Source organism: Tamandua tetradactyla, chromosome 5 (genome assembly GCF_023851605.1).
Source record: "Tamandua tetradactyla isolate mTamTet1 chromosome 5, mTamTet1.pri, whole genome shotgun sequence".
Taxonomy (NCBI): Eukaryota; Metazoa; Chordata; class Mammalia; order Pilosa; family Myrmecophagidae; genus Tamandua; species Tamandua tetradactyla.
This window is the reverse complement of record NC_135331.1, coordinates 34,519,862-34,544,117: the sequence shown is the minus strand read 5'-3', so window position 1 is coordinate 34,544,117 and position 24,256 is coordinate 34,519,862.

The following is a 24,256-nucleotide window of genomic DNA, read 5'->3' as shown; positions in this document are numbered from 1 at the left end:
CATTGCTACACATGAGAGAGTAGAAAATAAAACTATAATTGGTACTACTTTGTCAAATCAGAAAATTACATTTTTCCTAAATGAAGAAGCTTTATTTATTCCCTCCCAACTTCTAGAATACAAACATAAGGTGAATTAAAAGAGAACTTCCTTCCTTTGCTCTTCTTTTGGTGAGAAACTGCATCTTGGAGAAACACAGGCTTAGGGCTGTTTGGAAGCAGTCATAAGTTCGGTTTGGAGGGTAAGTCCATTAGCGACACCTGTAGATTCTCTGCTCTGCTGCGAGTGACAGAAAGCATCTTTCCAAAGTACTCACATACCGCTATTTGAAATTTACCAGAAACTTGTTTCGACAAGGCAGCACTACTAGCTTCCCTGCAGTATTGTCAGGATAAAACAGTACCTTAACTGTCCCTTTGTGCTTTTTGGAGAAATACAGGCTTAGGGCTGTTGGAAGCAGCCACCAATTCGGTTTTGGAAAGTAAGTCAATTAGCGAAACCTGTAGCTTCTCTGCTCTGCTGCGAGTGAAAGAAAGCATCTTTCCAAACTACTCACATACTGCTATTTGAAACTTTCCAGAAACTTATTTCAGCAAGGAAGCACTACTAGCTTCCCTGCAGTATTGTCAGGATAAAACAGTACCTTAACTGTCCCTTTCTGCTTTTTGAGGAATTGTGGCTTTAGTGTTAAGAGTTACGTTTAAGTTTTGAGCTAGGGTAGGGGTTATGGTGAGGGATAGGGTTAGGATTTGAAGGGTAAAGGAAGTGAGACAGACCCATCTTTCGCCTTAATGCTGTTATTTGAGTGCAAATGTCTATTTGAATTCAGAACGCACATATGACTATATGGAATGAGCCAGACATTCAGTTTACAAAGCCATGTAAGAAGAAAGTCGTTTAACCAACTGGCTATTACTAGCCTGAAAAACAGCAGCATCATCAATGTCTCACTTCATGTTATTTGAAATTAGACAAAAAGTTAGTTTTGTCACGTCAGGCACACAGATACACTTCTAGCTTCGCTTCCCTTAATACGGGAAAGCTGCATTGCAGTCAACCATTCCCTTGAAATTACTGAGGGTAGCCACAAATTCCTCTGTGCAGAAGGTGAAATTAAAAGAGAACTGCCTTCCTTTGCTCTTTTTTTGGTGAGGAACTGTATCTTGGAGAAATAGAAGCTTAGGGCTGTTTGGAAGCAGTCATACTTTCAGTTTTGGAGGATACGTTCATTATGAAAACTGTAGCTTCCCTGCTCTGCGGCGAGTAATAAAAAGCATCTTTCCAAAGCACTCACATAATGCTATTTGAAAGTTACCAGAAACTTGTATCGGCAAGGTAAGTGAAACCGCAGCACTACCAGCTTCCCTGCAGTAACGTCAGGGCAAAACAGCATCTTCCTTCCTTCTCCCTTGCTGCTATTTGAATAAGTGTGGCTTTAGTGTTAAGCGTTAAGTTTAAGGTTCAACCTGGGGCTCTGGTTATGGTGAGGTTTCGGGTTAGCATTTGAATGGCAAAGGAATTGAGACAGACCCATCATTTGCCTTAACGCTGTTATTTGAGTGAAAATGTCTATGTCACTTCAAAACGCACAGAGGATGTTAGTAGGAAGATGGTGGCTCAGTAAGACATGTGGATCTTAGTTTCTTCTCCAGGACAGCTACTAGGGGAGTAGAAACGATACAGAACAGCGTCTAAAGCCACAACAGAGATAAAAAAGACAGCGTACCCCATCCTGGAATGGCTGGCTGGCTGAGAGAAGCCTCTCGGGTGAGATCGACGAGGCGTGCGGGCTTCACCGGGGGGGGGGGCGGCAAGCGGCCAGCGTCACTTCCTTCCCCCTTCCCGGGCTTGCTGGGAGAATTGGAGAGGTGGTCCCCTGAAACCGCGGCGGCTGGCGCCCACCCCACGTGCAGCCCCCCGGACCAACTGAGAGAATTGTATCGGAAATCCTCAGGCAGTTGAGAACGGTGACGTGTGGGGTAGGCCCCTTCCAAACCCGTGACTCACAGGGAAAGTGCACTCTCCCGGGCGGGCCGCTGCCGCTGGCGCCCTCCCGCCACGCTTGTCGACCGGGCGACTAGGAAATTCGGACGGGCGCTTTCCAGGGCTGTGGCGGCCAGCAATCCTCCCTGGATTCGGACCCCAAGCCGGCTCGAACACTTCCAAGCGCTCGGCTAGCGAACCTCCCGGACGGCGAGAGTTTTCCAAACTTAAAGGTCCCACAGCACCTTTTACTGGTGGGACCCGCAGACAAACGTGTGCCACGAGCGCCACCTACTGGGCAGGATAAGAAAAACAGAACCCAGAGTTTTCACAGAAAAATCTTCCAAACTTTTGGATCCAATACCCAGGGAAATCTGTCTAAATGCGCAGACGCCAACAGAAGACAACGGATCACGCTCAAATAATTGAAAATATGGCCCAGTCAAAGGAACAAACCAATAGTTCAAATGAGATACAGGAGCTGCGACAACTAGTGCTGAATATACGAACTGAAATGGAAAACCTCTTCAAAAACGAAATCGATTAATAGAGGGAGGACATGAAGAACACATGGGCTGAACATAAAGAAGAAATAGAAAAACTGAACAAACAAATCACAGAACTTATGGAAGTGAAGGACAAAGTAGAACAGATAGAAAAAACAATGGATACCTACAAGGATAGATTCAAAGAGACAGAAGATAGAATTAGTGATTTGGAGGATGGAACATCTGAATTCCGAAAAGAAACAGAAACTATCGGGAATAGATTGGAAAAATTTGAACAGGGTATCAGGGAACTCAAGGACAATAGGAACCGCACAAATAAACGTGCTGTGGGTGTCCCAGAAGGAGAAGAGAAGGGAATAGAGGAGAAAAACTAATGGAAGAAATTTTCACTGAAAATTTCCCAACTCTTATGAAAGACCTAAAATTACAGATCCAAGAAGTGCAGCGCACCCCAAAGAGATTAGACCCAAAGAGGCGTTCTCCAAGACACTTACTAGTTAGAATGTCAGAGGTCAAAGAGAAAGAGAGGATCTTGAAAGCAGCAAGAGAAAAACAATCCATCACATACAAGGGAAACCCAATAAGACTATGTGTAGATTTCTCAGCAGAAACCATGGAGGCTAGAAGACAGTGGGATGATATATTTAAATTACTAAAAGAGAAAAACTGCCAACCAAGACTCCTATATCCAGCAAAATTGTCCTTCAAAAATGAGGGAGAAATTAAAACATTCTCAGACAAAAAGTCACTGAGAGAATTTGTGACCAAGAGACCAGCTCTGCAAGAATTACTAAAGGGAGCACTAGAGTCAGAACCGAAAAGACAGAAGAGAGAGGTATGGAGAAGAGTGTAGAAAGAAGGAAAGTCAGATATGATATATATAATACAAAAGGCAAAATGGTAGAGGAAAATATTATCCAAACAATAATAACACTAAATGTTAATGGACTGAATTCCCCAATCAAAAGATATAGAATGGCAGAATGGATTAAAAAACAGGATCCTTCTATATGCTGTCTACAGGAAACACATCTTAGACCCAAAGATAAACATAGGTTGAAAGTGAAAGGTTGGGAAAAGATATTTCATGCAAATAACAACCAGAAAATAGCAGGAGTGGCTATACTAATATCCAACAAGTTAGACTTCAAATGTAAAACAGTTAAAAGAGACAAAGAAGGACCCTATATACTACTAAAAGGAACAATTAAACAAGAAGACATAACAATCATAAATATTTACGCACCGAACCAGAGTGCCCCAAAATGCGTGAGGAATACACTGCAAACACTGAAAAAGGAAATAGACACAAATACCATAATAGTTGGAGACTTCCATTCCCCACTCTCATCAATGGACAGAACATCTAGACAGAGGATCAATAAAGAAATAGAGAATCTGAATATTACTATAAAGGAGCTAGACTTAACAGACATTTATAGGACATTAAATCCCACAACAGCAGGATACACCTTTTTCTCAAGTGCTCATGGATCATTCTCAAAGATAGACCATATGCTGGGTCACAAAGCAAGTCTTAACAAATTTAAAAAGATTGAAATCATACACAACACTTTCTCGGATCATAAAGGAATGAAGTTGGAAATCAATAATAGGCGGAATGCCAGAAAATTCACAAATACGTGGAGGCTCAACAACACACTCTTAAACAACGAGTGGGTCAAAGAAGAAATTGCAAGAGAAATTAGTAAATACCTCGAGGCAAATGAAAATGAAAACACAACATATCAAAACTTATGGGATGCAGCAAAGGCAGTGCTAAGAGGGAAATTTATTGCCCTAAATGCCTATATCAGAAAAGAAGAAAAGGCAAAAATGCAGGAATTAACTGTTCACTTGGAAGAACTGGAGAAAGAACAGCAAACTAATCCCAAAGCAAGCAAAAGGAAAGAAATAACACAGATCAGAGCAGAAATAAATGAAATTGAAAACATGAAAACAATAGAGAAGATCAATAAGACCAGAAGTTGGTTCTATGAGAAAATCAATAAGATTGATGGGCCCTTATCAAGATTGACAAAAAGAAGAAGAGAGAGGATGCAAATAAATAAGATCAGAAATGGAAGAGGAGACATAACTACTGACCTCACAGAAATAAAGGAGGTAATAACAGGATACTATGAACAACTTTACGCTAATAAATACAACAATTTAGATGAAATGGACGGGTTCCTGGAAAGACATGAACAACCAACTTTGACTCAAGAAGACATAGATGACCTCAACAAACCAATCACAAGTAAAGAAATTGAATTAGTCATTCAAAAGCTTCCTAAAAAGAAAAGTCCAGGACCAGATGGCTTCACATGTGAATTCTACCAAACGTTCCAGAAAGAATTAGTACCAATTCTCCTCAAACTCTTCAAAAAAATCGAAGTGGAGGGAAAACTACCTAATTCATTCTATGAAGCCAACATCACCTTCATACCAAAACCAGGCAAAGATATTACAAAAAAAGAAAACTACAGACCAATCTCTCTCTAATGAATATAGATGCAAAAATCCTCAATAAAATTCTAGCAAATCATATCCAACAACACATTAAAAGAATTATACATCATGACCAAGTAGGATTCATCCCAGGTATGCAACGATGGTTCAACATAAGAAAATCAATTAATGTAATACACCATATCAACAAATCAAAGCAGAAAAATCACATGATCATCTCATTGGATGCAGAGAAGGCATTCGACAAGATTCAACATCCTTTCCTGTTGAAAACACTTCAAAAGATAGGAATACAAGGGAACTTCCTTAAAATGATAGATGAAATATATGAAAAACCCACAGCAAATATCATCCTCAATGGGGAAAAATTGAAAACTTTCCCCCTAAGATCAGGAACAAGACAAGGATGTCCACTATCACCAAAATTATTCAACATTGTGTTGGAGGTTCTAGCCAGAGCAATTAGACAAGAAAAAGAAACACAAGGCATCAACATTGGAAATGAAGAAGTAAAACTATCACTGTTTGCAGACGATATGATACTATACGTCAAAAACCCGGAAAAATCCACAACCAAACTACTAGAGCTAATAAATGAGTACAGCAAAGTAGCAGGCTACAAGATCAACATTCAAAAATCTGTAGCATTTCTATACACTAGTAATGAACCAGCTGAGGGGGAAATCAAGAAACGAATTCCATTTACAATTGCAACTAAAAGAATAAAATACTAGGAATAAATTTAACTAAAGAGACAAAAAACCTATATAAAGAAAACTACAAAAAACTGTTAAAAGAAATCACAGAAGACCTAAATAGATGGAAGGGCATACCGTGTTCATGGACTGGAAGACTAAATATAGTTAAGATGTCAATCCTACCTAAATTGATTTACAGATCCAATGCAATACCAATCAAAATCCCTAAAACTTATTTTTCAGAAATAGAAAAACCAATAAGCAAATTTATCTGGAAGGGCAGGGTGCCCTGAATTGCTAAAAACATCTTGAGGGAAAAAAATGAAGCTGGAGGTCTAGCGATGCCGGACTTTAAGGCATATTATGAAGCCACAGTGGGCAAAACAGCATGGTATTGGCATAAAGATAGCTATATCAACCAATGGAATCGAATAGAGTGCTCAGATATAGACCCTCTCATCTATGGACATTTGATCTTTGATAAGGCAGTCCAGCCAACTCACCTGGGACAGAACAGTCTCTTCAATAAATGGTGCCTAGAGAACTGGATATCCATATGCAAAAGAATGAAAGAAGACCCATCTCTCACACCCTATACAAAAGTTAACTCAAAATGGATCAAAGATCTAAACATTAGGTCTAAGACCATAAAACAGTTAGAGGAAAATGTTGGGAGATATCTTATGGATCTTACAACTGGAGGCGGTTTTATGGACCTTAAACCTGAAGCAAGAACACTGAAGAAGGAAATAAATAAATGGGAGCTCCTCAAAATTAAACACTTTTGTGCATCAAAGAACTTCATCAAGAAAGTAGAAAGACAGCCTACACAATTGGAGACAATATTTGGAAATGATATATCAGATAAAGTTCTAGTATCCAGAATTTGTAAAGAGATTGTTCATCTCAACAACAAAAAGACAGCCAACCGAATTACAAAATGGGAAAAAGACTTGAACAGACACCTATCAGAAGAGGAAATACAAATGGCCAAAAGGCACATGAAGAGATGCTCAATGTCCCTGGCCATTAGAGAAATGCAAATCAAAACCACAATGAGATATCATCTCACACCCACCAGAATGGCCATTATCTACTGTTCTAGTTTGCTAGCTGCCGGAATGCAACACACCAGAGACGGATTGGCTTTTAATAAAAGGGGATTTATTTTGTTGGTTCTTCAGAGGAAAGGCAGCTATCTTTCCACTGAGGCTCTTTTCTTACGTGGACGGCACAGGATGGTCTCTGCTGGTCTTCTCTCCAGGCCCCTGGGTTCCAACAACTTTCCCAGGGGTGACTTCTCCAAAGGCCTGGGCTGAACTGCAAGTGCTGAGATGAGGAATGCTGAGCTGCTTAGCAGTGCTACCTTGCAATCTCTCATTTAAGCACCAGCCAATTAAGTCAAACATCACTCATTACAGCAGACACGCCTCCTAGCCGACTGCAGATGTAATTAGCAACAGATGAGATTCACCTACCATTGGCTCATGTCCACAGCAACAGAACTAGGTGCTTTCACCTGGCCAAGTTGACAACTGAATCTAACTACCACATGTCCACCCCTTGTCAACCTGGCAACTACTCACATCACCTGGAGAAGGGTTCCATGTGAACAGCAGTTGAACATGGGCAGGCATCGGGAATCGAACCCAGGGCCTCGGGCATGGCAGGCAAGCACTCTTACCTGCTGAGCCACCGTAGCCCACCCCTGGGCTCTCTGCCATTTCTGGGGCACACGCTCAACCCCTCCACATGGTGGCAGCCAGGCTCTCCCAGTCCCCCAAGGAGCGTGCTACGCCTTTTCCAAGGCCCGAGGCTGCACAACTATTCCACTGCAATGAGAGGGGAGACTCATCCTCGCCCTTCAGGGTAAACTCACCCTCTCCACACATACAGGTGGGTCCACTCTCCTGGCCGAGGTTTCTTGGCTTCAGACCCGAACTTCCATGGTTCTCACTCTGCAAACTCCAATCTCTCCCTTTTGTGTCCTCCTTTGTCAAGATTGGCGGTGGTTCCATTTACACCAACAGTCTCTTCAAGCCCTCCAGGACTTCTCCATCAATCGCTTCACAGTTCCTCCAAAGTCTTCCCCTTAGCCATCCAAAACACAGTTCCAACAGATCTGGCATTTGCAAACTGCAGCAGCACCCCACTCTCCGGTTCCAACTCTGTTCTAGTGTGCTAGCTGCCGGAATGCAACACACCAGAGACGGATTGGCTTTTAATAAAAGGGGATTTATTTTGTTGGTTCTTCAGAGGAAAGGCAGCTAACTTTCCACTGAGGCTCTTTTCTTGCGTGGAAGGCACAGGATGGTCTCTTCTGGTCTTTTCTCCAGGCCCCTGGGGTCCAACAACTTTCCCCGGGGTGACTTCTCCAAAGGTCTGGGCTGAGCTGCAAGTGCTGAGATGAGGAATGCTGAGCGGCTTAGCAGTGCTACCTTGCAATCTCTCATTTAAGCAACAGCCAATTAAGTCAAACGTCACTCATTACAGCAGACACGCCTCCTAGCCGACTGCAGATGTAATTAGCAACAGATGAGATTCACCTACCATTGGCTCATGTCCACAGCAACAGAACTAGGTGCTTTCACCTGGCCAAGTTGACAACTGAATCTAACTACCACATCAACAAAACAGAAAATGACAAGTGCTGGAGAGGATGCGGAGAAAGAGGCACACTTATCCACTGTTGGTGGGAATGTCAAATGGTGCAACCACTGTGGAAGGCAGTTTGGTGGTTCCTCAAAAAGCTGAATATAGAATTGCCATACGACCCAGCAATACCATTGCTGGGAATATACTCAAAGGACTTAAGGGCAAAGACACAAACGGACATTTGCACACCAATGATTATAGCAGCGTTATTTACAATTGCAAAGAGATGGAAACAGCCGAAATCTCCATCAACAGAAGAGTGGCTAAACAAACTGTGGCATATACATACGATGGAATACTATGCAGCTTTAAGATAGGATAAACTTATGAAGCATGTAATAACATGGATGGACCTAGAGAACATTATGCTGAGTGAGTCTAGCCAAAAACTAAAGGACAAATACTGTATGGTCCCACTGATGTGAACAGACATTCGAGAATAAATTTGGAATATGTCATTGGTAACAGAGTCCAGCAGGAGGTAGAAACAGGGTAAGATAATGGGCAATTGGAGTTGAAGGGATACAGACTGTGCAACAGGACTAGATACAAAAACTCAAAAATGGACAACACAATGATACCTAATTATAAAGTAATCTTGTTAAAACACTGAATGAAGCTGCATCTGAGCTGTAGGTTTTTGTTTTGTTTCGTTTTGTTTTGACTTTACTATTATTACTTTTATTTTTGTCTCTACATTAACATTCTATATCTTTTTCGGTTATGTTGCTAGTTTTTCTAAACCAATGCAAATGAACTAAGAAATGATGATCATGCATCTATGTGATGATGTTAAGAATTAATGATTGAATGTGTAGAATGGTATGATCTCTAAATGTTGGGTTAATTTCTTTTTTCCGTTAATTAAAATAAAAAAGAGAAGGGATAATTGGAGATGAAGGGATACAGACTGTACAATGGGACTGGATATAAAAACTCAGAAATGGACAGCACAATACTACCCAATTGTAATGCAACTATGTTAAAACACTGAATGAAGCTACATGTGAGGTATAGGTTTTTTGTTTTTGTTTTTTTTGTTTTTTTTTCTTTCTATTATTGTTTTAATTCTTATTCTGTTGTCTTTTTATTTCTTTTTCTAAATCGATGCAAATGTACTAAGAAATGATGAATATGCAACTATGTGATGTTATAAAGAATTACTGATTGTACATGTAGATTGGAATGTGTTTAATTGTTTTGTTAATTGTATTTTTAATTAATAAAAAAAAACCCTATTCTTTCGTAAAAAAAAAAAAAAGCATCTTTCCCAAGCACTCACATAATGCTATTTGAAAGTTACCAGAAACTTGTATCGGCAAGGTAAGTGAAACCGCAGCACTACCAGCTTCCCTGCAGTAACGTCAGGGCAAAACAGCATCTTCCTTCCTTCTCCCTTGCTGCTATTTGAATAAGTGTGGCTTTAGTGTTAAGCGTTAAGTTTAAGGTTCAACCTGGGGCTCTGGTTATGGTGAGGTTTCGGGTTAGCATTTGAATGGCAAAGGAATTGAGACAGACCCATCATTTGCCTTAACGCTGTTATTTGAGTGAAAATGTCTATGTCACTTAAAAACGCACAGAGGATGTTGGTAGGAAGATGGCGGCTCAGTAAGACGTGCGGATCTTAGTTTCTTCTCCAGGACAGCTACTAGGGGAGTAGAAACGATACAGAACAGTGCCCAAAGCCACAACAGAGATAAAAAAGACAGCGTACCCCATCCTGGAATGGCTGGCTGGCTGAGAGAAGCCTCTCGGGTGAGATCGACGAGGCGTGCGGGCTTCACCGGGGGGAGGTGGGCGGCAAGCGGCCAGCGTCACTTCCTTCCCCCTTCCCGGGCTGGCTGGGAGAATTGGAGAGGTGGTCCCCTGAAACCGCGGCGGCTGGCGCCCACCCCACGTGCAGCCCCCCGGACCAACTGAGAGTATTGGATCGGAAATCCCCAGGCCGTGGAGAATGGTGACGGGTGGGGGAGGCCCTTTCCAAACCCGTGACTCCCGGGGAACGTGCACTCTCCCGGGCGGGCCGCTGCCGCTGGCGCCCTCCCGCCACGCTTGTCGCCCGGGCGACTAGGAAATTCGGACGGGCGCTTTCCCGGGCTGAGGCGGCCAGCAACCCTCCCCGCATTCGGACCCCAGGCCGGCTCAAACCCTTCCAAGCTGCTCCGGCTAGCGAACCTCCCGGCCGGTGAGAGTTTTCCAAACTTAAAGGTCCCACAGCACCTTTTACTGGTGGGACCCGCAGACAAACGTGTGCCACGAGCGCCACCTACTGGGCAGGATAAGAAAAACAGAACCCAGAGTTTTCACAGAAAAATCTAACAAACTTTTGGATCCAATACCCAGGGAAATCTGTCTAAATGCGCAGACGCCAACAGAAGATAACGGATCACGCTCAAATAATTGAAAATATGGCCCAGTCAAAGGAACAAACCAATAGTTCAAATGAGATACAGGAGCTGAGACAACTAGTGCTGAATATACGAACAGAAATGGAAAACCTCTTCAAAAACGAAATCGATAAATTGAGGGAGGACATGAAGAAGACATGGGCTGAACATAAAGAAGAAATAGAAAAACTGAACAAACAAATCACAGAACTTATGGAAGTGAAGGACAAAGTAGAAAAGATAGAAAAAACAATGGATACCTACAAGGATAGATTCAAAGAGACAGAAGATAGAATTAGTGATTTGGAGGATGGAACATCTGAATTCCAAAAACAAACAGAAACTATCGGGAAAAGAATGGAAAAATTTGAACAGGGTATCAGGGAACTCAAGGACAATAGGAACCGCACAAATATACGTGCTGTGGGTGTCCCAGAAGGAGAAGAGAAGGGAAAAGGAGGAGGAAAACTAATGGAAGAAATTTTCACTGAAAATTTCCCAACTCTTATGAAAGACCTAAAATTACAGATCCAAGAAGTGCAGTGTACCCCAAAGAGATAAGACCCAAATAGGCGTTCTCCAAGACACTTACTAGTTAGAATGTCAGAGGTCAAAGAGAAAGAGAGGATCCTGAAAGCAGCAAGAGAAAAACAATCCATCACATACAAGGGAAACCCAATAAGACTATGTGTAGATTTCTCAGCAGAAACCATGGAGGCTAGAAGACAGTGGGATGATATATTTAAATTACTAAAAGAGAAAAACTGCCAACCAAGACTCCTATATCCAGCAAAATTGTCCTTCAAAAATGAGGGAGAAATTAAAACATTCTCAGACAAAAAGTCACTGAGAGAATTTGTGACCAAGAGACCAGCTCTGCAAGAATTACTAAAGGGAGCACTAGAGTCAGAACCGAAAAGACAGAAGAGAGAGGTATGGAGAAGAGTGTAGAAAGAAGGAAAGTCAGATATGATATATATAATACAAAAGGCAAAATGGTAGAGGAAAATATTATCCAAACAATAATAACACTAAATGTTAATGGGCTGAATTCCCCAATCAAAAGACATAGAATGGCAGAATGGATTAAAAAACAGGATCCTTCTATATGCTGTCTACAGGAAACACATCTTAGACCCAAAGATAAACATAGGTTGAAAGTGAAAGGTTGGGAAAAGATATTTCATGCAAATAACAACCAGAAAGTAGCAGGAGTGGCTATACTAATATCCAACAAGTTAGACTTCAAATGTAAAACAGTTAAAAGAGACAAAGAAGGACACTATATACTAATAAAAGGAACAATTAAACAAGAAGACATAACAATCATAAATATTTACGCACCGAACCAGAATGCCCCAAAATGCGTGAGGAATACACTGCAAACACTGAAAAAGGAAATAGACACAAATACCATAATAGTTGGAGACTTCCATTCCCCACTCTCATCAATGGACAGAACATCTAGACAGAGGATCAATAAAGAAATAGAGAATCTGAATATTACTATAAAGGAGCTAGACTTAACAGACATTTATAGGACATTAAATCCCACAACAGCAGGATACACCTTTTTCTCAAGTGCTCATGGATCATTCTCAAAGATAGACCATATGCTGGGTCACAAAGCAAGTCTTAACAAATTTAAAAAGATTGAAATCATACACAACACTTTCTCGGATCATAAAGGAATGAAGTTGGAAATCAATAATAGGCGGAATGCCAGAAAATTCACAAATACGTGGAGGCTCAACAACACACTCTTAAACAACGAGTGGGTCAAAGAAGAAATTGCAAGAGAAATTAGTAAATACCTCGAGGCAAATGAAAATGAAAACACAACATATCAAAACTTATGGGATGCAGCAAAGGCAGTGCTAAGAGGGAAATTTATTGCCCTAAATGCCTATATCAGAAAAGAAGAAAAGGCAAAAATGCAGGAATTAACTGTTCACTTGGAAGAACTGGAGAAAGAACAGCAAACTAATCCCAAAGCAAGCAAAAGGAAAGAAATAACACAGATCAGAGCAGAAATAAATGAAATTGAAAACATGAAAACAATAGAGAAGATCAATAAGACCAGAAGTTGGTTCTATGAGAAAATCAATAAGATTGATGGGCCCTTATCAAGATTGACAAAAAGAAGAAGAGAGAGGATGCAAATAAATAAGATCAGAAATGGAAGAGGAGACATAACTACTGACCTCACAGAAATAAAGGAGGTAATAACAGGATACTATGAACAACTTTACGCTAATAAATACAACAATTTAGATGAAATGGACGGTTTCTGGAAAGACATGAACAACCAACTTTGACTCAAGAAGACATAGATGACCTCAACAAACCAATCACAAGTAAAGAAATTGAATTAGTCATTCAAAAGCTTCCTAAAAAGAAAAGTCCAGGACCAGATGGCTTCACATGTGAATTCTACCAAACGTTCCAGAAAGGATTAGTACCAATTCTCCTCAAACTCTTCAAAAAAATCGAAGTGGAGGGAAAACTACCTAATTCATTCTATGAAGCCAACATCACCCTCATACCAAAACCAGGCAAAGATATTACAAAAAAAGAAAACTACAGACCAATCTCTCTCTAATGAATATAGATGCAAAAATCCTCAATAAAATTCTAGCAAATCATATCCAACAACACATTAAAAGAATTATACATCATGACCAAGTAGGATTCATCCCAGGTATGCAAGGATGGTTCAACATAAGAAAATCAATTAATGTAACACACCATATCAACAAATCAAAGCAGAAAAATCACATGATCATCTCAATGGATGCAGAGAAGGCATTTGACAAGATTCAACATCCTTTCCTGTTGAAAACACTTCAAAAGATAGGAATACAAGGGAACTTCCTTAAAATGATAGATGAAATATATGAAAAACCCACAGCTAATATCATCCTCAATGGGGAAAAATTGAAAACTTTCCCCCTAAGATCAGGAACAAGACAAGGATGTCCACTATCACCAAAATTATTCAACATTGTGTTGGAGGTTCTAGCCAGAGCAATTAGACAAGAAAAAGAAATACAAGGCATCAAAATTGGAAAGGAAGAAGTAAAACTATCACTGTTTGCAGACGATATGATACTATACGTCAAAAACCCGGAAAAATCCACAACCAAACTACTAGAGCTAATAAATGAGTACAGCAAAGTAGCAGGCTACAAGATCAACATTCAAAAATCTGTAGCATTTCTATACACTAGTAATGAACCAGCTGAGGGGGAAATCAAGAAACGAATCCCATTTACAATTGCAACTAAAAGAATAAAATACTAGGAATAAATTTAACTAAAGAGACAAAAAACCTATATAAAGAAAACTACAAAAAACTGTTAAAAGAAATCACAGAAGACCTAAATAGATGGAAGGGCATACCGTGTTCATGGACTGGAAGACTAAATATAGTTAAGATGTCAATCCTACCTAAATTGATTTACAGATCCAATGCAATACCAATCAAAATCCCTACAACTTATTTTTCAGAAATAGAAAAACCAATAAGCAAATTTATCTGGAAGGGCAGGGTGCCCCGAATTGCTAAAAACATCTTGAGGAAAAAAAACGAAGCTGGAGGTCTAGCGATGCCGGACTTTAAGGCATATTATGAAGCCACAGTGGTCAAAACAGCATGGTATTGGCATAAAGATAGCTATATCGACCAATGGAATCGAATAGAGTGCTCAGATATAGACCCTCTCATCTATGGACATTTGATCTTTGATAAGGCAGTCCAGCCAACTCACCTGGGACAGAACAGTCTCTTCAATAAATGGTGCCTAGAGAACTGGATATCCATATGCAAAAGAATGAAAGAAGACCCATCTCTCACACCCTATACAAAAGTTAACTCAAATGGATCAAAGATCTAAACATTAGGTCTAAGACCATAAAAACAGTTAGAGGAAAATGTTGGGGGATATCTTATGGATCTTACAACTGGAGGCGGTTTTATGGACCTTAAACCTAAAGCAAGAACACTGAAGAAGGAAATAAATAAATGGGAGCTCCTCAAAATTAAACACTTTTGTGCATCAAAGAACTTCATCAAGAAAGTAGAAAGACAGCCTACACAATGGGAGACAATATTTGGAAATGATATATCAGATAAAGGTCTAGTATCCAGAATTTATAAAGAGATTGTTCATCTCAACAACAAAAAGACAGCCAACCCAATTACAAAATGGGAAAAGACTTGAACAGACACCTATCAGAAGAGGAAATACAAATGGCCAAAAGGCACATGAAGAGATGCTCAATGTCCCTGGCCATTAGAGAAATGCAAATCAAAACCACAATGAGATGTCATCTCACACCCACCAGAATGGCCATTATCAACAAAACAGAAAATGACAAGTGCTGGAGAGGATGCGGAGAAAGAGGCACACTTATCCACTGTTGGTGGGAATGTCAAATGGTGCAACCACTGTGGAAGGCAGTTTGGCGGTTCCTCAAAAAGCTGAATATAGAATTGCCATACGACCCAGCAATACCATTGCTGGGAATATACTCAAAGGACTTAAGGGCAAAGACACAAACGGACATTTGCACACCAATGATTATAGCAGCGTTATTTACAATTGCAAAGAGATGGAAACAGCCGAAATCTCCATCAACAGAAGAGTGGCTAAACAAACTGTGGCATATACATACGATGGAATACTATGCAGCTTTAAGACAGGATAAACTTATGAAGCATGTAATAACATGGATGGACCTAGAGAACATTATGCTGAGTGAGTCTAGCCAAAAACTAAAGGACAAATACTGTATGGTCCCACTGATGTGAACAGACATTCGAGAATAAATTTGGAATATGTCATTGGTAACAGAGTCCAGCAGGAGGTAGAAACAGGGTAAGATAATGGGCAATTGGAGTTGAAGGGATACAGACTGTGCAACAGGACTAGATACAAAAACTCAAAAATGGACAACACAATAATACCTAATTGTAAAGTAATCTTGTTAAAACACTGAATGAAGCTGCATCTGAGCTACAGGTTTTTGTTTTGTTTTGTTTCGTTTTGTTTGGACTTTACTATTATTACTTTTATTTTTGTCTCTATATTAACATTCTATATCTTTTTCGGTTATGTTGCTAGTTTTTCTAAACCAATGCAAATGAACTAAGAAATGATGATCATGCATCTAAGTGATGATGTTAAGAATTACTGATTGCATATGTAGAATGGTATGATTTCTAAATGTTGGGTTAATTTCCTTTTTTCCGTTAATTAAAAAGAAAAACAAAAGAGAAGGGGTAATTGGAGCTGAAGGGATACAGACTGTACAACGGGACTGGATATAAAAACTCAGAAATGGACAGCACAATACTACCCAATTGTAATGCAATTATGTTAAAACACTGAATGAAGCTGCATGTGAGGTATAGGTTTTTTGTTTTGTTTTTTTTTCTTTCTATTAATGTTTTAATTCTTATTCTGTTGTCTTTTTATTTCTTTTTCTAAATCGATGCAAATGTACTAAGAAATGATGAATAAGCAACTATGTGATGTTATTAAGAATTACTGATTGTACATGTAGAATAGAATGATTTCTAATTGTTTTGTTAAATCTTTTTTTAATTAATAAAAAGTAATAATAATAATAATAATAATAATAATAAAAACGCACAGAGGACTATATGAAATGAGCCGGACATTCAGTAAACAAAGCCATGAAAGAAGAAAGTCGTTTAACCTACTTTGCTGTTACTAGCCCGAAAAACAGCAGCATCATAAATGTCTCACTTCTCGTTATTTGAATTTAGCCAGAAAATTAGTTTTGGTACATCAGGTAAACAGATACACTTCTAGCTTTGCTTCCCTTAATGAGGGAAGGCTACATTGCAGCCAAACTTTCCCTTGAAACTACAGAGGGTAGCCCCAAAGTCGTCTGTGCAAAAGGTGAAATTAAAAGAGAACTTCCTTCCTTTGCTCTTCTTTTGGTGAGAAACTGCATCTTGGAGAAACACAGGCTTAGGGCTGTTTGGAAGCAGTCATAAGTTCGGTTTTGGAGGGTAAGTCCATTAGCGACACCTGTAGATTCTCTGCTCTGCTGCGAGTGACAGAAAGCATCTTTCCAAAGTACTCACGTACCGCTATTTGAAATTTACCAGAAACTTGTTTCGACAAGGCAGCACTACTAGCTTCCCTGCAGTATTGTCAGGATAAAACAGTACCTTAACTGTCCCTTTGTGCTTTTTGGAGAAATACAGGCTTAGGGCTGTTTGGAAGCAGCCACCAATTCGGTTTTGGAAAGTAAGTCAATTAGCGAAACCTGTAGCTTCTCTGCTCTGCTGCGAGTGAAAGAAAGCATCTTTCCAAACTACTCACATACTGCTATTTGAAACTTTCCAGAAACTTATTTCAGCAAGGAAGCACTACTAGCTTCCCTGCAGTATTGTCAGGATAAAACAGTACCTTAACTGTCCCTTTCTGCTTTTTGAGGAATTGTGGCTTTAGTGTTAAGAGTTACGTTTAAGTTTTGAGCTAGGGTAGGGGTTATGGTGAGGGATAGGGTTAGGATTTGAAGGGTAAAGGAAGTGAGACAGACCCATCTTTCGCCTTAATGCTGTTATTTGAGTGCAAATGTCTATTTGAATTCAGAACGCACATATGACTATATGGAATGAGCCAGACATTCAGTTTACAAAGCCATGAAAGAAGAAAGTCGTTTAACCAACTGGCTATTACTAGCCTGAAAAACAGCAGCATCATAAATGTCTCACTTCATGTTATTTGAAATTAGACAAAAAGTTAGTTTTGTCACGTCAGGCAAACAGATACACTTCTAGCTTCGCTTCCCTTAATACGGGAAAGCTGCATTGCAGTCAACCATTCCCTTGAAATTACTGAGGGTAGCCACAAATTCCTCTGTGCAGAAGGTGAAATTAAAAGAGCACTTCCTTCCTTTGCTCTTTTTTTGGTGAGGAACTGTATCTTGGAGAAATAGAAGCTTAGGGCTGTTTGGAAGCAGTCATACTTTCAGTTTTGGAGGATACGTTCATTATGAAAACTGTAGCTTCCCTGCTCTGCGGCGAGTAATAAAAAGCATCTTTCCAAAGCACTCACATAATGCTATTTGAAAGTTACCAGAAACTTGTATCGGCAAGGTAAGTGAAACCGCAGCACTACCAGCTTCCCTGCAGTAACGTCAGGGCAAAACAGCATCTTCCTTCCTTCTCCCTTGCTGCTATTTGAATAAGTGTGGCTTTAGTGTTAAGCGTTAAGTTTAAGGTTCAACCTGGGGCTCTGGTTATGGTGAGGTTTCGGGTTAGCATTTGAATGGCAAAGGAATTGAGACAGACCCATCATTTGCCTTAACGCTGTTATTTGAGTGAAAATGTCTATGTCACTTAAAAACGCACAGAGGATGTTGGTAGGAAGATGGCGGCTCAGTAAGACGTGCGGATCTTAGTTTCTTCTCCAGGACAGCTACTAGGGAGTAGAATAGGTTGGGAAGAAATGTGAGTTCTTGAATGCATGTGTGGTGGTGAGATTAGGGGGGTAGGCATGGAGGAGTCTGGAGTAAAGGTGGGAGGGGAGGAGGAAGAGGAGGATGGCAGACAGGGTGGGACTGGGCGGCTGAAAGAAGTGGAGAGGAGGCTCTACTTGAGGAGGGGGTTGTGAGAGAGTTTTGGCAGAGTCTGGCTTGCTTGGAGAATATAGGGAGGGGGTTGTTGGCAGGATCAAAATCATGAAAGAGGGAGAGAGGGGCAGGAGAGCAAAAGGGAGTGGAAAGCAGGGAAGAGGCTGAGGAGTAGAGGGTGGTAGAGCAGAGGTGGGAGGAAAAAGTGAGGAGAGAGCTGGGAGAGAAGATGGCAGTGGTACAAAATGCAGGTGTAGAGTGGGAGCGAGAAGGTTTTTCATTGAGAAGAAGGTTTTGGAAAGTAGTACAGGATTGGCAAAGAGAAGGGTATCTTCATAAATCCAATTAAGCTTGGATGTAGGGAATCTAAGACCATTTGCAGTTGTGTTTAAGAAAATTGTCGAGGTCAAAAACGACCTCCAATTCAATGTCTCATGTTCGTGCCACTCGCTATGATTATCCAGCTGACATTATGGCCAGGCCTTAGTGGAGAGGAAAATTATTTTTCATTTAATTGCATTGGTAGTTTAAGGATTTTTTATTTTTAGTAGACATCTGAAAGGACTGTCTTTAGGTGGATGTGATTGTCCTGAACCCATTTTGAGAAGGAGGGTGAGAGTCAAACTGAGTCCAAATGGATAAGGGAGGACTGGGAGGGGTAGACAGTCATCCCAAATCCCTGCCAGTCTATGAAACAGAGAGTAAGATTGAACCAGGAGCCAGGCATCCTCACTCAAGGCCTATCTCAGCAGAAGACAGTTCTCAGTGTGCCAGGAGGGGTCTCTCTAGTGCTAGGATTTCTGAGACAGTATAGGGCCACCCTGCTGACAGGGTGAGGGTAAATGCGTGGGTGGAAAGCTGAGAGTAGAGTCCCACAGAGGATTGATACGCACTCAAGAAACAAGAGGTGGCCAGTGTTGTTGGCGAAGTTAATCAATGGCAGGGCTGAGATGTCCTAAGTCCAATGGTGCTGTGCCAGTGTGTCTGTGCTTGGTCATCAGAATGGGGTAACAAGGAGGGGGCCTAATCCCTGAGGTCCAGGATCAGGGGACAAGGAGGGCCTCTCTCCCCAGTGCTTAAAACTGAATGTGCCACCAGATGAAAGAGAAGTTGCAAGCAGGGCAGAGAGGAGGAGAGAGGATGATGGGATGAAGAAGGAGAAAAAATATTAAAAGGAAAAATGCACAGGTTAAGATATGGCAAGTGACAGGGAAGGCCATGAATTTGAGAACAGTTCCTTGCCTGGGACAAGTGGAAGGGGGAATCTAATTTCCCAGCAAAAGGGTCAGGGGAGAGGGAGGTGCCCCCTTTCCAGGTTTCAGCACCAGAAATGAAAGTCTTGGACTTGGGTGGAGATCAGTGATGAGAAATAGAGACAGAGACATGGCACAGGCAGTGGGGAAAGGTTTATTAGCAGAGGAGCAGCAGGGAAAGTTGACTCAAGAAATCAACTCTCAGGGCCTGGGAGAACCTAGACATCAGGCCACCCACTCTGTGTCCAGCCAGTCTGGGCCCAAGAGAAACAGAGAGAAGGAGAAAGAAGGTTCTCTTCCTCTAGGAGCTCATGGTTAGTTGGTAACAAATACTCAGTCCACCCAGGCAGTGACCCCTGATTACCTAACCCTGTGGGGTGCCTGTTTAGTTAGGGTTCTCAAGAGAAACAGAATCAACAGGGAACACTCACAAATATAAAATTTATAAAAGTGTCTTACGTGACTGTGGTAATGCAGAGTTCAAAATCCGCAGGGCAGGACTTCTGGAAGATGGTGGCTTAGTAAGACGCGCGGATCTTAGTTTCTTCTCCAGGACAGCTACTAGGGGAGTAGAAACGATACAGAAAGCGCCCAAAGCCACAACAGAGATAAAAAGACAGCATACCCCATCTGGAACGGCTGGCTGGCTGAGAGAAGCAGCTCGGGTGAGATCGCCGAGGCGCGGGGCTTCACCAGGCGGGGCGGCAAGCGGCCGGAGTTACTCCCTTCCCCCTTCCCGGGCCGGCTGGGAGAATTGGAGAGGCGGTCCCCTGAAACTAAGGCGGCTGGCGCGCACACCACACGCGGCCCCCCAGACCAACTGAGAGAATTGGATCGGAAATCCCCAGGCCGTGGAGAACGGTGACGGGTGGGGGAGGCCCCTTCCAAACCCGTGACTCCCGGGGAACGTGCACTCTCTCGGGCGGTCAGCGGCCGCTGGCGCCCTCCCGCCACGTCGAAAACCCGGAAAAATCCACAACAAAACTACTAGAGCTAATAAATGAGTACAGCAAAGTAGCAGGTTACAAGATCAACATTCAAAAATCTGTAGCATTTCTATACACTAGTAATGAACCAGCTGAGGGGGAAATCAAGAAACGAATCCCATTTACAATTGCAACTAAAAGAATAAAATACTAGGAATAAATTTAACTAAAGAGACAAAAAACCTATATAAAGAAAACTACAAAAAACTGTTAAAAGAAATCACAGAAGACCTAAATAGATGGAAGGGCATACCGTGTTCATGGACTGGAAGACTAAATATAGTTAAGATGTCAATCCTACCTAAATTGATTTACAGATCCAATGCAATACCAATCAAAATCCCTACAACTTATTTTTCAGAAATAGAAAAACCAATAAGCAAATTTATCTGGAAGGGCAGGGTGCCCCGAATTGCTAAAAACATCTTGAGGAAAAAAAACGAAGCTGGAGGTCTAGCGATGCCGGACTTTAAGGCATATTATGAAGCCACAGTGGTCAAAACAGCATGGTATTGGCATAAAGATAGCTATATCGACCAATGGAATCGAATAGAGTGCTCAGATATAGACCCTCTCATCTATGGACATTTGATCTTTGATAAGGCAGTCCAGCCAACTCACCTGGGACAGAACAGTCTCTTCAATAAATGGTGCCTAGAGAACTGGATATCCATATGCAAAAGAATGAAAGAAGACCCATCTCTCACACCCTATACAAAAGTTAACTCAAATGGATCAAAGATCTAAACATTAGGTCTAAGACCATAAAACAGTTAGAGGAAAATGTTGGGAGATATCTTATGGATCTTACAACTGGAGGCGGTTTTATGGACCTTAAACCTAAAGCAAGAACACTGAAGAAGGAAATAAATAAATGGGAGCTCCTCAAAATTAAACACTTTGTGCATCAAAGAACTTCATCAAGAAAGTAGAAAGACAGCCTACACAATGGGAGACAATATTTGGAAATGATATATCAGATAAAGGTCTAGTATCCAGAATTTATAAAGAGATTGTTCATCTCAACAACAAAAAGACAGCCAACCCAATTACAAAATGGGAAAAAGACTTGAACAGACACCTATCAGAAGAGGAAATACAAATGGCCAAAAGGCACATGAAGAGATGCTCAATGTCCCTGGCCATTAGAGAAATGCAAATCAAAACCACAATGAGATGTCATCTCACACCCACCAGAATGGCCATTATCAACAAAACAGAAAATGACAAGTGCTGGAGAGGATGCGGAGAAAGAGGCACACTTATCCACTGTTGGTGGGAATGTCAAATGGTGCAACCACTGTGGAAGGCAGTTTGGCGGTTCCTCAAAAAGCTGAATATAGAATTGCCATACGACCCAGCAATACCATTGCTGGGAATATACTCAAAGGACTTAAGGGCAAAGACACAAACGGACATTTGCACACCAATGTTTATAGCAGCGTTATTTACAATTGCAAAGAGATGGAAACAGCCGAAATCTCCATCAACAGAAGAGTGGCTAAACAAACTGTGGCATATACATACGATGGAATACTATGCAGCTTTAAGACAGGATAAACTTATGAAGCATGTAATAACATGGATGGACCTAGAGAACATTATGCTGAGTGAGTCTAGCCAAAAACTAAAGGACAAATACTGTATGGTCCCACTGATGTGAACAGACATTCGAGAATAAATTTGGAATATGTCATTGGTAACAGAGTCCAGCAGGAGGTAGAAACAGGGTAAGATAATGGGCAATTGGAGTTGAAGGGATACAGACTGTGCAACAGGACTAGATACAAAAACTCAAAAATGGACAACACAATAATACCTAATTGTAAAGTAATCTTGTTAAAACACTGAATGAAGCTGCATCTGAGCTACAGGTTTTTGTTTTGTTTTGTTTCGTTTTGTTTTGACTTTACTATTATTACTTTTATTTTTGTCTCTATATTAACATTCTATATCTTTTTCGGTTATGTTGCTAGTTTTTCTAAACCAATGCAAATGAACTAAGAAATGATGATCATGCATCTAAGTGATGATGTTAAGAATTACTGATTGCATATGTAGAATGGTATGATTTCTAAATGTTGGGTTAATTTCCTTTTTTCCGTTAATTAAAAAGAAAAACAAAAGAGAAGGGGTAATTGGAGCTGAAGGGATACAGACTGTACAACGGGACTGGATATAAAAACTCAGAAATGGACAGCACAATACTACCCAATTGTAATGCAATTATGTTAAAACACTGAATGAAGCTGCATGTGAGGTATAGGTTTTTTGTTTTGTTTTTTTTCTTTCTATTAATGTTTTAATTCTTATTCTGTTGTCTTTTTATTTCTTTTTCTAAATCGATGCAAATGTACTAAGAAATGATGAATATGCAACTATGTGATGTTATTAAGAATTACTGATTGTACATGTAGAATAGAATGATTTCTAATTGTTTTGTTAAATCTTTTTTTAATTAATAAAAAGTAATAATAATAATAATAATAATAATAATAAAAACGCACAGAGGACTATATGAAATGAGCCGGACATTCAGTAAACAAAGCCATGAAAGAAGAAAGTCGTTTAACCTACTTGCTGTTACTAGCCCGAAAAACAGCAGCATCATAAATGTCTCACTTCTCGTTATTTGAATTTAGCCAGAAAATTAGTTTTGGTACATCAGGTAAACAGATACACTTCTAGCTTCGCTTCCTTTAATGTGGGAAAGCTGCATTGCAGCCAAACATTCCCTTGAAACTACAGAGGGTAGCCCCAAAGTCGTCTGTGCAAAAGGTGAAATTAAAAGAGAACTTCCTTCCTTTGCTCTTCTTTTGGTGAGAAACTGTATCTTGGAGAAATACAGGCTTAGGGCTGTTTGGAAGCAGTCATAAATTCGGTTTTGGATGGTAAGTCCATTAGCGAAACCTGTAGATTCTCTGCTCTGCTGCGAGTGACAGAAAGCATCTTTCCAAAGTACTCACGTACTGCTATTTGAAAGTTACCAGAAACTTGTTTCGACAAGGCAGCACTACTAGCTTCCCTGCAGTATTGTCAGGATAAAACAGTACCTTAACTGTCCCTTGCTGCTATTTGAAGAAGTGTGGCTTTAGTGTTAAGGGTTAAGTTTAAGTTTCGGGCTGGGGTTGGGGTTACGGTGAGGGCTAGGGTTAGGATTTGCAGGGCAAAGGAAGTGAGACAGACCCATCTTTCGCCTTAATGCTGTTATTTGAGTGCAAATGTCTATTTGAATTCAGAATGCACATATGACTATATGGAATGAGCCAGACATTCAGTTTACAAAGCCATGAAAGAAGAAAGTCGTTTAACCTTCTTGCTGTTACTTGCACGAAAAACAGCAGCATCGTAAATGTCTCACTTCATGTTATTTGAAAGTAGCCAGAAAATTAGTTTTGGTACGTCAGGTAAATAGATACACTTCTAGCTTCGCTTCCCTTAATGCGGGAAAGCTGCATTGGAGTCAAACCTTCCCTTGAAACTACTGAGGGTAGCCCCAAAGTCCTTTGTGCAGAAGGTGAAATTAAAAAGAACTTCCTTTCTTTGCTCTTCTTTTGGTGAGAAACTGTATCTTGGAGAAATACAAGCTTAGGGCTGTTTGGAAGCAGTCATAAATTCGGTTTTGGAGGGTAAGTCCATTAGTGAAAAGTGTAGCTTCCCTGTTCTGCTGCGAATAATAAAAAGCATCTTTGCAAAGTA